This window comes from Podarcis melisellensis (genome assembly GCF_964234715.1).
Source record: "Podarcis melisellensis genome assembly, chromosome: 4".
NCBI lineage: Eukaryota > Metazoa > Chordata > Lepidosauria > Squamata > Lacertidae > Podarcis > Podarcis melisellensis.
The window spans coordinates 98,847,847-98,861,281 of record NC_138531.1 but is presented as its reverse complement, the minus strand read 5'-3'; the positions used below and the strand labels follow the sequence as shown (position 1 = coordinate 98,861,281).

General features: G+C 43.7%; 1 protein-coding gene across 1 annotated transcript in view; it reads right to left on the bottom strand.

The window, feature by feature from the left end:
• Positions 1-170, bottom strand: part of LOC309369088 (uncharacterized protein) — an 84,134-nt gene extending 83,964 nt beyond the window's left edge. Inside the window, exon 1 of the mRNA XM_081909736.1 lies at positions 125-170. The gene's annotated coding sequence lies outside the window, so the exon portion shown is untranslated. The remainder of the gene's footprint in view (positions 1-124) is intronic.
• Positions 171-13,435: the final 13,265 nt, after the last annotated feature.

The window sequence follows — 13,435 nt, the reverse complement described above, 5'->3', positions numbered from 1 at the left end:
TCCCTGACTTGGGGTCCCCCCCTGCAGGAGCAGATCAGGCCCCCCCAGGCATCCTCCCCTGCTGCAGCCCTTGGACCCCCCCCTCCCCAGTGCACCCTCTGGGGGGGAGAGAGAGGAGACTCACCAGATCCCAGGAGGGAAAGCGAGGCAGCCCTTGCAGGAGACCCCAAAGCAAGGAAAGGACTGGGGAGGGAGGGAGGGGCCTTGGCTCTGGAGGACCTGCCCCCTCTTGCTTCCTGGCCTCTCTAGGAAGGCAGCTCACTTCCCTTTAACCCTTGCCAAGCCGAGTCCCTCCAGCTCAGCCCTCTCTCGCTTGGCAGAACCTCAGATTTCTATTATTTTTTATGGATTAAGGGGGGCAACTGCCCCCCTGGCTAGGCCCATGCCCAGATATCCTTTTGGGGTGAGGCTCTTGGCTGGACTCTGAGCATCTCCCTCCCTTGGCCAGAAACCAGAGGAAGAGCTTGCAGGGAAAAGGGCTTTGCAGGAGGCAAGGAAGCTCCTCCTAGAATTCAGGAGTGGAGAGACAGGAGGGGATCCCAGGGTCATCTAGTCCAACCCCCAGCAATGCAGGAATCTCAGCTAAAGCATCCATGGCAGATGGCTGTCCAATCTGTGCTTAGAAACCTCCAAGGAAGGAGAGTCCACCACCTCCCAAGGGAGACCTTTCCCCTGCCAAACTGCTCTTAGATGTCCCTCAAGGCAGCGGGTCCTGAGTTCTAGCCCTCCTGAAACAATCGCACTGGCTGCCAAGGAGGAACCAAGCGAGGTTCAAAATAAATAAATCCTATTCTCATCATATATGTGTAATACTTTCTTATGCATGCTTTTTATGCTAATATACAAAAGGATGCCATTTCCAATTATTATTATTATTATTATTATTATTATTATTATTATTATTATTATTATTTGATCAGGAGAGTGTTCTCCTTTCGAAAGAGGCAGGTGGAATCTCCAGGGTTGCTATAGCATAACATTGAAGGAAGACCCTTCCCCTGGCAAAATGAGTAATAATGAGTAATAAATTAAATGAGTAAATGAGTAATAATTTCTCATGCATGCTTTTTGTGCTAATAAAAAAGTATGACATTTCCAGTATGGACTGAAAATCGATGGTTGTTGTTATGATGTTTAGGGAAGCTTTTAATATTTGATGGACTATTGTATTTTAATATTTTGTTGGATGCCGCCCAGAGTGGCTGGGGAAACCCAGCCAGATGGGTGGGGTATAAATATATTATTATTATTATTATTATTATTATTATTATTATTATTTAAATTGACCAGGTGAGTTTTCTCCGTTTGAAAGAGGAAGGTGGAATCTCCATGGCTGCTGATAGCATAACGTTGAAAGACTAGGGAAATACGGGGAGCCCTAGAGCATCTGCTTGGAATGCAGAATGTCCCAGTCAGTGTAGACCAGGGGTCCTCAAACTATGTTCCCTGGCCTGAATCCAGCCCGTCAGGGTCGTGAATCTGGCCTGCACGGTCATTTCAGAACCCGCCAAGTGTCCGAGGCTGAAAGCATCTCGCCACCTGCTCAGTCAGTCCCCACGCCTCGCTGAGGTAAACGCCACAGGCATGATGGTGGCTCTACCAATGAAAGGCCAGGGGTTTCGCCCGGGGACGGGGAAGTGTTGTCTTTTGGCTTGAAGAGTGAAGCTGAGGTTCTTTACGTATACTTTAAAGGTGGGAGAAGGAGGTATAGTTCCATTTCTGTGAGTGGAGCAGAGGTCTTTCCACTCCTGTGATTTACATGCTCTGAAAGTTGGGATCTGTTTTGATATTTAAATTTTAAAAGGGTGGAATGGAACTGGATATTGACCATCTCCTTAGCCTGGGGAGCCACGTTCTGGTTGAAGGAGGCCAGGATTAGCCCCCAAGGCCTGGGATGTCCCTCCTCCCCTGTAGTAGGACTTGGAATCCAGGAGGAAACTCTTGGAATAGCCTTGCCAGGTGCTCAGGGACGGACTCACCTGTCCCCATGTCCTTCTCTTTGCAGATGTCCTGCAAACTGTGTTAAAATGTGACATCAAGCTTTATTTGCAGCGGAAAATAACAAAGAAACATGGCGTGAGCTGTCTTCCACAGCCGTCTCCTCCTTGGTCAGAGTAAAAGAGAAGAAAGGATGGAAGTGATTTACAGACTGACTTCCATTCTTACACAGACAGTACAGAAGGTGTAAACATGGATATCATGGTACACTAGCAATGGGAGAATGAAATACTGACAGTTTGCCCACCAAGTTGGTCCAAGACTAAAGTTGGCAACCCTCATGGCCCAGGAGTGCCAGGGACTCCGTGGTGGGGGCAGTGGGGGCCGTTTTGGCCCAGAAAGGCCCCTGACTCTGAGGCATCTTTCCTCCCGCAGGACCTCCGATGTTACGCCCTCTGTGACAATGGGGAAGAGCGGAAACTAGTGGCCAACAGCATCTCTACTCAGCTGGCCTTTGCCCAAAGGTTCCCCCATCTCAGAGCAAGTAGCTCTCCCTCATGGATTCAGTCCTTTCATCACTTCCATCTCCCCAAGAGGCTCCCAAGGCTACTCATCCTCTGCAGTTGAGAACAGACCTAACTGAAAAGAACGGCTTCCTCTTCTGGTGACACCAGAGAATTCTAGAAGACATTCACCCTTTCCATAGCATTATGGATGCACAATTCCCACAGACAAGTTTCTTGGCAAGACAAGGGCCTTTCCTGGCCACAGAGTGTCCTCTTCAGCATACCCAACGAAGGAGCTGGGTTGCAAGAGCTACAGCTAATGGGGGGGCTGTCCTCCCCCCTCCCATCTCACCTGGCTGCTAGGCAGGAAAGCAAGACCCAGAGAGAGTTGTGGGAAACCCCGAAACCAGCTTGCTCTGTTAAAAGGGCATTAGATGTATTTTTTAAATTATTTATTAATGTTCTTATGTTACATCGGTAAACATGATCATGTTACATCACAAGGCTTATTTTACTATAATTTTCAACATGTATACAAAGTTTATATGCTAAAAGAAAAAGAAAACAAGGACAAAAAATTATTCCAAAATCATATATGTACCAACACTTGGGACTTCCTGTCTATCCGGTTCTATATTCCTTTATTATAAATGAATGTACTCTTATTATTGTATATGTCTTTACATTTTATCTAATACATTCCTATATGAATATGTAACCTTGGTCTTATTTCTCAACTCAGTCTCAGTGGCCGTTGCATATAAAAATACTTCTCTAAAGGCATTTGGGATATCTCTGCCAACAATACTTAACATAAATCCCTCTGGTCTTTTTAGAAAGGTTATTCCAAACATTTGTTTTAACTCATCATTAATTCAGGCCCATAACACTTTTATCTTCATACACATCAATTAGCCAAAGCCTGGATTCTAAAGCTGTATAATGGTTTTTCGCACCTGTGTATGGATTCTTTAATGGGAAGTAAGATTGGAGCTATCCGTGAAGCTCTTTCCACATTCCACACACTGATAAGGTTTCTCCCCTGTATGAATCCTTTGATGGTAAGTGGGACTGTGGCTGTGACTGAAGCTCTTGACACGTTCCACACACTGATAGGGTTTCTGCCCTGTATGAATCCTTTGATGGAAGGTGAGAGAGGAGCTATCAGTGAAGCTATTTCCACATTTCACACACTGAAAGAGTTTCTACCCTGTATGAATTCTTTGATGGGAGGTGAGATTGTGGCTGTTTCTGAAGCTCTTTCCACATTCCACACACGGATAGGGTTTCTCCCCTGTATGAATTCTATGATGGGAAGTGAGATGGGAGCTCTGGCTGAAGCTCTTTCCACATTCCACACACTGATAGGGTTTCGTCCCTGTATGAATTCTTTGATGGGAAGTGAGAGAGGAGCTACATGTGAAGCTCTTTCCACATTCCTCACACTGATAGGGTTTCTCCCCTGTATGAATCCTTTGATGGCAAGTGAGATTGCGGCGGTCTCTGAAGCTCTTTCCACATTCAAAGCACTGATATGGTTTCTCTCCTGTATGAATTCTTTGATGGGAAGTGAGAGAGGAGTTATCAGTGAAGCTCTTTCCACATTCCACACACTGATAGGGTTTTTCCCCTGTATGAATTCTTTGATGGGAAGTGAGAGAGGAGCTGTGACTGAAGCTCTTTCCACATTCCACACACTGATAGGGTTTCTCCCCTGTATGAATTCTTTGATGGGAAGTGAGATTATGACTGTGACTGAAGCTCTTTCCACATTTCACACACTGATAGGGTTTCTCCCCTTTATGAATTCTATGATGGGAAGTGAGAGAGGAGCTATTAGTGAAGCTCTTTCCACATTCAAAGCACTGATATGGTTTCTCTCCTGTATGAATTCTTTGATGGGAAGTGAGAGAGGAGCTATCAGTGAAGCTCTTTCCACATTCCACACACTGATAGGGTTTCTCCCCTGTATGAATTCTTTGATGGGAAGTGAGATTCTGACTGTGACTGAAGCTCCTTCCACATTCCACACACTGATAGGGTTTCTCCCCTGTATGAATTCTTTGATGGGAAGTGAGATTATGACTGTGACTGAAGCTCTTTCCACATTCCACACACTGATAGGGTTTCTCCCCTTTATGAATTCTATGATGGGAAGTGAGAGAGGAGCTATTAGTGAAGCTCTTTCCACATTCAAAGCACTGATAGGGTTTCTCCCCTGTATGGATCCTTTGATGGGAGGTGAGAGAGGAGCTATTAGTGAAGCTCTTTCCACATTTCACACACTGAAAGGGTTTCTCCCCTGTATGAATTCGCTTATGGGAAATGAGATTCTGTCTGTGACTGAAGCTCTTTCCACATTCAAAACAATGATAGGGTTTTTCCCCTGAATGAATTCTTTTATGGGAAGTGAGAGAGGAGCTATTTCTGAAGTTCTTTCCACACTCCACACACTGATAGGGTTTATCCCCTGTATGAATTCTTTGATGGGAAGTAAGACTGTCCTTATTACTGAAGCTCTTTCCACATTCCACACACTGATAAGGTTTCTCCCCTGTATGAATTTTTTGATGGGAACTGAGAGAGGAGCTATCAGTGAAGCTCTTTCCACATTCCACACACTGATAGGGTTTCTCCCCTGTATGAATTCTTTGATGGGAAGTGAGATTCTGTCTCTGACCGAAGCTCTTTCCACATTCAAAGCAATGATAGGGTTTCTCCCCTGTATGAATTCTATGATGAGAGGTGAGATGGGAGCTCTGGCTGAAGCTCTTTCCACATTCCACACACTGATAGGGTTTCTCCCCTCTATAAATTATTTGATGGGAAGTGAGATTCTGTCTGTGACTGAAGCTCTTTCCACATTCCACACACTGATAGGGTTTCATCCCTGTATGAATTCTTTGATGGGAAATAAGGTTGATGCTCCGACTGAAGCTCTTTCCACATTCCACACACTGATAGGGTTTCTTTCCAATAAGATTTTGTTGAAGGGAAGTGGAATGGGAGTTCTGTTTGCAGCTTTCTCCACACTCCAAATTTTTATCTGGCTTCTCCTCTCTGGGGACTTTATCATGGTCACCTTTGTTCTCGATTTCCGATTCATCACAATCTGCAATGAAGACAAAATCAGAGCCTCAGGAATAAATGGAGAAGAACTGAAGGGAGTTGTGACACGTGACAAAGACACATGAGAGCAGAAGCAGCAAAGCAGGCTGTGAAGTGCTGGGACTGCACAATCATTTGGGCCGACTCAAGTTATCCAGGCCTAACTGCTAACTGTTGAGTCACTCTGACATGTGACTTAGCAGCCATTTTTTCTCTGTGTTCAATGTAAGATTTCAGTCAGAGTCAGTATGCCTCAGTTGTGAGGAACAGAGTCAGTATGTAATCTCAGTCAAACTGTTTGGAACCATGTTGTTTATGAAGAAGTTTATTTTCACTAAGTAAAGCTCCTATCCTTTCGCTTAAAAACTCTGCATTATTAATTTACGCTGAGCGTCAGGTTATGGGCCTTGTGTTTTATGGATGGCAAATTGCTAAAGCTGGAGAATCAGGGTACTGTCGCTGAGGACCTCAAAGGGACTGAAGGTCCAGTAGTGAGACCGTGTACGAAAGAAGCGGACTCGGTGCAGCAAGAGCAGAAGCCATGCCAGCTCAGTAACCTACACAGTTTATTAATCTTGGCAACACTGCCCAGATGGAATGTCTGAATGTCTTAATGTCTTTGTTGGCTCTAGAGGAACCACAGGTCCTGCACATTGCAGATTTGTACTCTGCCAAACAATATTGGGATCATCTACATCAGATACACCTGTCTGACAGTGCTTGTTCAATAATTGGACTAAGTGCGGGAGGTAGTGGAAGACAGGAGTGCCTGCCGTGCTCTGGCCTATGGAGTCACGAAGAGTTGGACATGACTAAATGACTAAACAACAACAACAACAGGAGACTGTACAGAACTGTGCTATCTGAAGGTGGATGTTTAGTCACACACCTCCAGACTTTGCACATTATTCCTCTGGTTGCAAAGGAGAGGTAAAAGATTTCTAGACCTGGATCAAATCTATATCCTGCTATCCAGTCTCCCACCAACCTTTAATATTGTGATAGCCTCTCTTGAAAGCATGAGGCAAGAAGATTTATTGATGGCGTATGTAACAACCCGTCTACAGGAGGAATCTGAAAAGCGTGTGAGAAGGCAGACTGGTGGAGTTTGAGTCGCCCTGCTAACCAGAGACCCAGATTCTCAGGAGGAAATGGGACCGAAGAACGCTCCACAGATCGTGCCATGTTGGCAAAGAAATGCTATCGGTGTGGCAAGCTCGGGCACATGAAGAAAAATTGTCGTGTGAAAATCCCAGGAAAAGTGAGCGATCTATGTGAGACAGAAAAGTGGATGCATTTTGTCTCGGCCACCGCAAGAAAAGATTTTTTTTTCAGACGGCTACATTTTGGACTGGCTCTGCCAGAATCATAATGAACAACCCTGACTGCTTTACAACACTCAGCAAATTGCCATAAGACAAGGACAGCATTTGTCTTGCTGATGGGCGGCGTTGCCCAATCTCAGGTATAGGTACATGCTATTTGCCATGCCTAGATGCACAATTGAAGGATGTATTGTTTGTTGAAGAACTAGAATTTTCTTTATTGTCAATTTCATGCCTTACAAATGTTGGTTTTGAATTTATTTTTGAGGGTGATGAGTGTTTTATTAAGAAGCAGGGCAAGGTAATTGCTTCTACAAAAATGGTAGATGGCTTGTATTCTTTACAGCATTCTCCGCTCAGTGATGGGGTCACAGAGAGACCTAAAGCTGGAAAAAAGGATGTGTTAATAACTGAACTATGCCAGCAAAACTCTAATTGCCCCCATAAAAACTGCATCCATGCTTTGCATAGAAAAATGGGGCATGCAAGTTTCAAATATCTGGAGAACATGCAAAAAATATGTAAAGATTTATATGTTAACCAGTGCAGCACATACCTTGATTGTGCTATTTGCAAGCAAGCAAAATCAAAGTTGCAACCAATAACAGGTAAAAGTGATAGAATTTCTATACATGCTTTGCAACTTGTTCATTCTGACTTAATTGGTCCTTTTACAGAGAGTGAGGGAGGATCTAGATATTGCCTAATTATTGTGGATGATAAAACAAGGTATTCATGGCTATATCTATTGAGAAACAAATCAGAATGTGCTGATGCTTTTAAGTCCTGGAAGGTATGGGCAGAAGGACGTTTTCAAAGGCCCGTTATTCAACTCCAAACTGACCGAGGAGGTGAATATTTAAGTAATCATTCCAGGTATGGCTTAAACGCCATGGAATAACGCATCGTCTTACATGTCCAAATAGTCCCTGGAAAAATGGAGTTGCAGAGACGTGTAGGAATCATACAGATGAGGAGATTTCACCCCTCCCATATCCAAGAATCTGCAGGTGTTCTCTGCTGATTCTCCAGAGAGGAGGGGCAGTTTTCTCCTCTCTACTTATTCCGCTCCAGCACCACATCAAAGTGTCAGTCAGTTAGTGTCAGAGAGAGAGAGAGACTGAGTGTTAGGTATCGTGTGTATAGATAAGGTTGCTGCTAAGAGCAGCTGCAGACACTCAGTGCAGTGCAGCATTCATTTATGCTTAGACCTATTTAGCTCTGTATATAGTTGTGTATTATAGTTGTAGTTATAGAATAAAGAAGATATTCTACAGAGCTGCTCTCCGAGTCGTTTATATGCTCTGCTAGACTCTGCTGTGTGACAACTATCTTCTTGTGGAAGTGAATCCGGTGCTCACAACTCTAAGCTGTGAGTCCACAGCACTTACAACCTTGATGGCAGAAAGTGAGGAGGAATTAAAGAACCTTTTAATGAGGGTGAAAGAGGAGAGCGCAAAATATGGTCTGAAGCTCAACATCCAAAAAACGAAGATCATGGCCACTGGTCCCATCACCTCCTGGCAAATAGAAGGGGAAGAAATGGAGGTAGTGAGAGATTTTACTTTCTTGGGCTCAATGATCACTGCAGATGGTGACAGCAGCCACGAAATTAAAAGACGCCTGCTTCTTGGGAGAAGGGCAATGACAGGCCTAGACAGCATCTTGAGAAGTAGAGACATCACCTTGCCAACAAAGGTTCGTATAGTTAAAGCTATGGTTTTCCCAGTAGTGATGTATGGAAGTGAGAGCTGGACCATAAAGAAGGCTGATCGCCGAAGAATTGATGCTTTTGAATTATGGTGCTGGAGGAGACTTTTGAGAGTCCCATGGACTGCAAGAAGATCAAACCTCTCCATACTGAAGGAAATCAACCCTGAGTGCTCACTGGAAGGACAGATTGTGAAGCTGAGGCTCCAATCCTTTGGCCACCTCATGAGAAGAGAAGACTCCCTGGAGAAGACCCTGATGTTGGGAAAGATGGAGGGCACAAGGAGAAGGGGACGGCAGAGGACGAGATGGTTGGATAGTGTTTTCGAGGTTACCAGCATGAGTTTGACCAAACTGCGGGAGGCAGTGGAGGACAGAGGTGCCGTTCTCTGGTCCATGGGGTCACGAAGAGTCGGACACGACTAAACGACTAAACAACAACAACAACAACACCACAGCACTTTGACCTGTTCCTGTGCAGAAGGTGGTCTCTGGAAGTGCTACCCAGCTCGCCTAGCCCAGTTGGGGCTGAAGTGGATGAGTCCAGTTGGTGACACTGGCTCAAGGGCGATGCTGACAACAAATTGTAAAGGACAGCTTGTTAACTGATGCTGGATTGCATCAAAATGATGCAAAGCTCTGGAGAGAAGCTCTCCTGATTGCAAATTTTCTAGTGAACCATACTTTCACTACTGCCACTGGTGATATTCCCTACAGAATGCTTTTTGGGAAGGAACCAGATTACAGAGGTTGACATGTGGGGGGGAGTTGGGCTTTTGTTCATATCCCCAAGTCTCTGAGACGCAAAGGTGAGCCTAAAACCAGAAAGCTACGTTTCATTGGCTATCAGGGCTATTCTAGCAGGCATTATCGTTTTGCTTTGGGACGTGGCCGAGTAGTCATTTCACAAATTGCTGAATTTGCTGAACAGGATAGGTGGGAACAGGTTCATGCCAATCTTAGTATTTTAATTCCTCTCTCAGTACAGCCACAGGAGCCTCTCAGGCAGCCAGCTGCTGAGGAAAGGCTAGAAAGTGGGGAAAATTTGCCCTCAGACACTGTCACTTTGGGAAGTGGCACAAGCAGTGAATCAGAGGAACAACAAAATGATGAACTTGAGGAGCAACAAGAGAAGGAAAGCCCAGTGGTTATTCCTAGGAAGTCTACACAGACTACCAAGGGTATTCCCCCTGATAAATTGGCTTTTGGTGCAACAAAAGGGTGTCATGTTAATTGTACAGAGCTGCAGGACTTTGCTCAAGTTCTGAAACTACCTTCTAAGGAACAAACCCAATGGTTTGACGCCATGAAAGAAGAGTTGAGATCATTCAAAGAAAATAAGGTTTACACACTAGCCAAATTGCCACCAGGTGAAAAGTGAATTTCTAGCAGGTGGGTCTTTAAAAGGAAGATTCAAGTGTCTGGTGACACAAGTTTTAAAGCTAGACTGCTAGCAAAAGGTTTTGCACAAAAACCAGGAATTCACTATGGTGAACTTTTTTGCGCCCACTGCCAAGGCAGAATCAGTGAGGCTTGTTTTGTCTGTTGCAGCCGACAAGAAATTGGAAGTGAGTCATTATGATATTACTTCTGCATATCTAAATGCTCCTCTGGATTAGATAATATACATGGCACAACCCCCAGGGTTTGAGGAGGAGAATGATTTGGTGTGAAATTAGACAAAGCTGTCTGTGGTCTTAAGCAAAGTGCTAAATGCTGGAACGATTGTACAAACACACAACTCAAATCTTGGATTTAAAAGTATTGCTGACCCTTGCTTATATACAAGAGGATCAGTCGACAATTACATATTGGTTTTGATCTTTGTAGATAACTTGATGGTGGCAGGTAGTTCCACAGGTAAAATTCCAAAGATAGCAAATCAGTTGGAAAAACATTTCAAACTGAAAGACCTAGGACCAATAAGTCACTATTTAGGGGTCCAAATATGCAGAGAAGCAGATGAAAGTTTCTTAATATGCCAAGAGAAAATATTAAAGGTCTGCTTGAAAGTTAGAAAGCTAGAAATGCAGGATTGTAATGCTGTGCAAACCCCTATGACTGTAGATTTTCAAAAGACTGAAAGTGATGTTTTGTTTGATCAACCAGATTTGTACCAATCGGTAATGAGATCTCTCCTGTACCTGAGCCAATGGTCAAGGCTTGATATTTCATTTTGTGTAGGTATTCTAAGCAGAAAAGTGAGTAAGCCTAGTGTAAATGATTGGGCTGCTGTGAAGCGAATACTGAGATACCTGAAGGGTACACAGAGTAAATGTATAAAATTATCTGCATCTAATTCAAGTGATTTGCAGGTGTTTGTGGACAGTGACTTCGCAAATCGTCCAACCCACGAGAAAATCAACCAGCGGTCTGGTGGTCATGTTTAGAAATTCACAAATTGGTTGGAAATCCAAAAAGCAAGGTTTTGTTGCCACATCTACCTGTGAGGCAGAATTTTCTGCATTATCTGAAGCGTGTGACGTAGTCACATGGTACATCCAGGTATTAAATGATTTGGGATATGAAGTGCAACAGTCTGTGACAATCTATGAGGATAATCAAGCTGGTATCACAATCGCTAATTCAGGGAACACTTCAGCACGTGCAAAACACATGGCCACCAAATTTTGCAATGTTAAAGACTATATACAATGTAATGTGATTAAGTTGGTTTATTGTCAATCACAGGATAATTTGTCTGATTTATTTACAAAACATGTTCCCTAGGGTGCAACATGTTGAATTGATTGCAAAGCTGAATCTTGTGGACAAAGTATGAATAAGTTAATTTTTCATGTTTATACTTCTGCTCTCTAGGTCTTTGGGGGAGTGTCATGTGACAAAGACACATGACAGTAGAAGCAGCAAAGCAGACTGGGAAGTGCTGGGACTGCACAATCATTTGGGTCTACTAAAGTTATTCAGGCCTAACTGCTAACTGTTGAGTCACTCTGGCATGTGACTTAGCAGCCATTTTCTCTCTGTGTTCTCTGTAAGATTTCAGTCAGAGTCAGTCTGCCTCAGTTGTGAGCAGAGTCAGTATGTAATCTCAGTCAAACTGTTTGGAACCATGTTTTTATGAAGAGGTTCATTTTAACTCAGTAAAGCTCTTATTCTTTCACTTAAAAACTCTGCATTATTAATTTATGCTGCGCTTCAAGTTGGGTGTGTGTTCATTACCTGTGTTGCTTGTCGTTAACCAACATATTTATTATTAGATTCTGATGAGTTGTTGAATGTTGCTTTGTTTGATATACAGTAGTGGTCAAAATTGTGGAAGCCTTTTGGAAAAAAATGTATTTCAGAGGATTGATGGCTCATAACAGACCTTTTTTTGGAGTAATATTATAAAATTATATATCAATGGAAAGATAATTTAATCAAGAATGCAATTCAACAAAGTTTGTTCAATTATCCATATTCTATAAAACATTATAGAAAAATAACCAGAAAAAGGAAGCACAACTTGCTTTGGTTGACTTTTGTCAGTGTGTTATGTAATTGCTATCAAGTTGGTTGGTTTTTTGTGTTCTTTCATTTAGTGAGGTTGAAAAACATAATAAAATTATAGAAATGGCACAAAGAGTTGACTGGTCACCCAGAAAGCGATGTAAAATAGTACTATTAAGTGAACAAGGCTACAGTTATGAAGAAATTGGATGAAAGATTGGGAAAAACTTAACCAAAGCTGGCATTTCTATATTTTTGAAGATGTATAAGGAGACTCAGTCACTACAAAATCAGACTGGTTAAGGCAGGAAAAGGTGCACAAAGGCAAGTGACGATGGACGAGTGGAGAGACTGTGCCTATATGACAGAAGAAAATCATCTGGGTGTATACAAGATGACATGGCGCAATGTAATGTGAAGTTGAGTGCAAGGACTGGTCTAAGGCTAGAATTCTAAGGAAAAAGCCATTGTTATCTCTCAAGCAAGGCTTGAAAACATTAAACCCATGTTAACTGGACAGCGGAACAATGGGACAGTGTTATTTGGAGTGATGAGACCCAAATCTCCTTGCTTGGTAGTGACGGCATGAAATATACAAGGAGAAGAATCAGAGAAGATTTACATGCTACTTGCCTTACACCGACCGTGAAACACCCAGATAGTGTGATGATCTTGGGTTGTATGGCAGCAAAAGGTGTGGGCAGAATTTGCATCATTAATGGGAATGTAAATGCCGCCAAAATGTGAAGCGGGTGGCGCTGTGGTCTAAACTACAGAGCCTAGGGCTTGCCAATCAGTAGGTCAGCGGTTCGAATCCCCACGACGGAGTGAGCTCCCGTTGCTCGGTCCCAGCTCCTGCCAACCTAGGAGTTCGAAAGCACGTAAAAGTGCAAGTAGATAAATAGGTACCGCTCTAGCGGGAAGGTAAACGGTGTTTCGGTGCCCTGCTCTGGTTCGCCAGAAGCGGCTTAGTCATGCTGGCCACATGACCCAGAAGCTGCACGCCGGCTCCCTCGGCCAATAAAGTGAGATGAGTGCCACAACCCCAGAGTTGGTCACGACTGGAACTAATGGTCAGGGTTCCCTTTACCTTTAAGACCTGAAAATTCTTATCACAGAACCTAGTGCAAAGGGCTGGGGGCTTTAAGCCTCTGCCTCTATCCAGACCAGGGGCCCTGGCCCACCTTGCATGGAACTACAGTGTTGGACATCCACTGCATGAGGCAATATGCTTCCGAATGCCACTTGCTGGGAATCTCAAATGGGCATCCCATTGGGCCATGTGGTTGGTCCCTGAGATGAGACCAGGATGCTGAACTTTATGGACCTCATATGGACCTATATGGATTCAGCAAGACTCTTGCATTCTTAGGTTCTTACATTGCATCAGCCTTT